We start from the raw sequence: 4,100 nt of genomic DNA, 5'->3' as shown, positions 1-4,100 counted from the left end.
ACAAGGTCAGAGAAAGCAGCCTATGCCTGGACAAGGGACCTTGGAAGGCGCCTGAGACAAGCACACTCAGCTATGAATGGCTTCCAGAGCCTGCTTCTCAGAGAGCTGAAGCTGCACATCTTGTATTACACCACCCTCTCCCCACCCTGGCAATCATTTTCTGCCTGTTGTTTCTATTAATTTAACTGTCCTGAGAACCTGGCTCGGAAACATTCCAACCCTGTGAGAAACACTGTGGCATTTCCCCCCAAATTAAAAATAGACCTTACCATAAGATGAAACAATCTCACGTCTAGTAAACCTTTCTGCTTCTGAGTTTGACTGCTCTAGACAGCTCATTATGATTCTTATCCATTTTTGTGGTCTTGTTTTGCTTAGCGAGTTTCCAAGTTCATTCAGATTGTGTATGTGTGTGTGAGACTTTGCTCCCAAGACTGGTTATGAAATGACTCCATTATTTGTCTATATTTTGTTTATCCATTCATTCTTTTGGGAAGATTTGGGTTCTTAGACCTTCTGGCTATTGTGACTAATGCTGCTCTGAACATTGCACAAATAGCTATGTCTTGCTAACATTTCCTCTTGTGTATACCCAGGTGGAGTTGCTGGTGTATACAGCAGTTTCTATTTATTTTAGTAACTACCGTATCATTTAAAGGGGCCGCACCATTATACATTCCTACCAATAATACCCATGTGTTTGAATCTCATCCTCACCAACAATCATTATTACTATTGTTGTTTCTTTTTAGTCATCTTAATGGATATGCACTAGGATCACATTCAGCCAAATTTGTATTCCCTAACATGCTAGGGATGTTGACTACTTTCTGGGTGCTTGTTCATCATCCAGATGTATATGTTTTCTTTGGAGAAGAATTATTCAGGTTATGTGCAAGTTTGAAAATATGGTTGTCTAACTGTAGCTCTTCGTAATAACCCCATATCCCCCACATTTTTTTAAAGATATTTTCTCCATTCTGTGGTTATCATTTCACTGTCTTGCTAGTGTCCTTTGATGTCCAAGATTTTAATTTGATCAAGTCCAGCTAATCTATGTTTTCTTTTGCTGCCATGCTTTGAATATCATGTCAAGAAATCATTACCAGGGCTGGAAAGATTAGTAGTCAAGAGCATGTATTGCTCTTGCAGAGAACCTAGTTTTGTTACCAGAACTCTCCCATGTCAAGTAGCTCATAACTCCAGCTCCAGGACACCTGACATCCTCATAGGCACCTGTACTCATGTACACACACAATTATAACATAAACAAATCTTTTTAAAAAACAACAACAACAACAACAAATCATGATGAAATCCCATGTTGTGAACTTTCCTTTTGTTCTCCTCTAAAACATACATTGTTTAATCTTATATTAGTCTTGGGTATGTTTTGAGGTAATCTTTGTGTTTTACTATAAGAAAAAAACCCCTCACTCTCTTTAAGTTTGGTTACCAATCCTAGTCACTTCTATGCTCTCTCCCCATTCCTCCTAATCTCTGTTTCCTTGATCAATATGTGGTTCACCTTTCCTGGCCATCAGCTGATTTACATCTGTGTATTCTTGTCATGGAGTATGAGCTCCATGAGGGAAGGAAGTGGAGTTCTATTTTCTTTTATTTAGTACTCAAAGCTGCAAGTGTTCTTCCAAGTACCTTCTGGTCATGGTGATTGCCTCAGTCAGGGTTCAGTGACAGAAAACAAGAAAGACCAGACTTAGAAAGTCATGCTGGGAGCAGTTGCTGACTGTTAAGAGAGCAGCAGTAAGGCAATGGGCTGGGTTAGAGAACTCAGCAGCCTCAGGGGAAACTGTGGCCTCAGCAGGAAAGCAGAGACTCCCATGGTTCCCTGGAGGTGCTGGCTTCTCAATGTCATCCTGGCAGGACCCAGGGAAGGAGGATATGATTGCTGTTGCAACCAGAGGCTCTGAAGTCACACCCATACCTGCTAGATATGCCCTGGTAAGAGGAGATGCTCCACGGCCCACCTTTGATACCCAAAAAGCCAGAGACTAGTCACTGCAATTCTCTTGCAGAAAAACAAAAAACAAAAAACATATCATGTGTTCACAAGTATGTTTGCCTGCAAAACACTGCAGAAACAATATCCCACGTTTACTTTTTTGTTGTTGTTTGTTTGTTTGTTTTTTGTTTGTTTGTTTGTTGTTTTAAGACAGGGTTTCTCTGTGTAGCTTTGCGCCTTTCCTGGAACTCACTTGGTAGCCCAGGCTGGCCTCGAACTCACAGAGATCCACCTAGCTCTGACTCCCAAGTGCTGAGATTAAAGGTGTGCGCCACCACCACCCAGCTACATTTACTTTTCAAACTTCATTTGGTGCATCCAGTTGGAGAAGCCTAACTCTCAACAGGAAATTTAGCTAAAAGAGAGGTCAGCAAATACTCTGAGCTTTCCACCCTCTGAAGAATGGGAGGACATAACAGAAGTCAAATGCCAAGAGGACATTTTCACTAGGGTCAAGATGATGATGATAACATCCAAATACACACATAAGGATGCAGTGGCTGTCATCATGTAGAAGATCTAGCAGCATTTGAAGCTCTATGACAAAACTTCCAGTTACCAAGCTTCCTTTAAGGTTGCTTTGGAGCTGGGTGTGGTGATGCACACCAGTAGGCTAATATCGAAGAGGATAAGGCAGGAGGAGGATGAGTTAGAGGCCAGCTTGGGATGAGGCTGTCATTCAGATAGTGGATTGCTTGCCTAACATGCATGAGACCCTATGATCCTCAGCACTGTATAAATCAAGCATGGTGGTACACACCTGTAACCCCCACAGGGCAGAAAGGACCGGGAATTCAACATCATCCTCAACTACACAAGGAGTTCAAAGCCATCCCGGGCTACATGAGACCCTATCTCAAGAACATGCATACTGTGCTATTGGATAGTTCGTTTTTCTGTTATCTAAAACATGCCAAAGTTCCTGCCGCGATATCACAGGAAGAGGCTTTTTTTTTGTGGCTCTCAAATGGCATCCCAGAGTCAGTACCTTCAGCTCTCAACAGGCTGCTTCCAGTCAGCAGGCTCGCTGCTCTTCTCGTTCACACTGTTCTTTCCAGAACTCTGACATCTCTGGCTTCTGTGGAAAAAAATCAAGCATTTGGAGCAAACTAGGATTTTCTGACCTATTCTGTATCTTCCCACTGTGATCCCAGTGTCTGATTGCTTCTATACATCTTATATCCGTCAGGCTTACTTCAGGGTTGTGTGTACCTGATTGGACAACAGAGGCACACAGGAAATGAACTCACTGGAGCTGCACTGGGAACCCACGTTTTCTTTCACTTTTGCCCAGTGGGTCAGATCCTTCTGGAGACAAAAGTATATAGAAAGGAAAGATGATATAGATCTTTGCCTGACAAATACTGCTACATCCTTTCTTCCTTTGGCTCTCTTTCCATTAGTCTCAGTTTTCTTGATACTAAAGTATTTACGATGGAAGAAAGGTTCAGGTCAGCCTCTTTTTTTCTGCTTAGGTTCACTGAATAATTTACTCTGAACTATAAAAAAGAAAGAAGAGAAAAAGAAAAGAAAAAAAGGCTAGGAGTACAGGGCTAGCTTCAGCAACAATTAGATCTGGGCTTGAATGATTCACTGCAGTTGTTTCTCATCCTCTCTGGACTGTGCCTCCTGCCATACTGAAAGCTTAAAGCCCACAGTAACCCTGCATGATCTCAGTTCTCTTGAGTGGTTCGGTGTACCAAGGCTCTGAGCCTTTCAGGTTGAGCAAAGAGCAATGCTCCCTTTCCAAAGGCAGTCTTAGAATCTGAGATTCATTCTGACTGGAGCAGGCTAGGTTTACCTGATGTCTCTCCGACCAATCATTGTGATCATGGGATGATCCAAGGATTGATTGGCTTAAACCAGGACCACAAGCTCCACCTTTAAATCTTGGGCAAAGGCTCCCAGATTGTGCGGATTCAGCACAAAGAATGGGTACTCCAGTCCCCAAATCAGTAGAAATTAAAGTGAGGAGAGCTGTATGAGGAGATAAAGGACTATGGACCTTCTACCTGGCCTCTATAGCCTTAAAACCCAGCACATTCCCTGGAATAACACAGACCAGTTAATGAACAAG

This window comes from Peromyscus leucopus, chromosome 11, assembly GCF_004664715.2.
Source record: "Peromyscus leucopus breed LL Stock chromosome 11, UCI_PerLeu_2.1, whole genome shotgun sequence".
NCBI lineage: Eukaryota > Metazoa > Chordata > Mammalia > Rodentia > Cricetidae > Peromyscus > Peromyscus leucopus.
The sequence above is the reverse complement of the archived record's forward strand: the minus strand, read 5'-3'. Positions refer to the sequence as shown.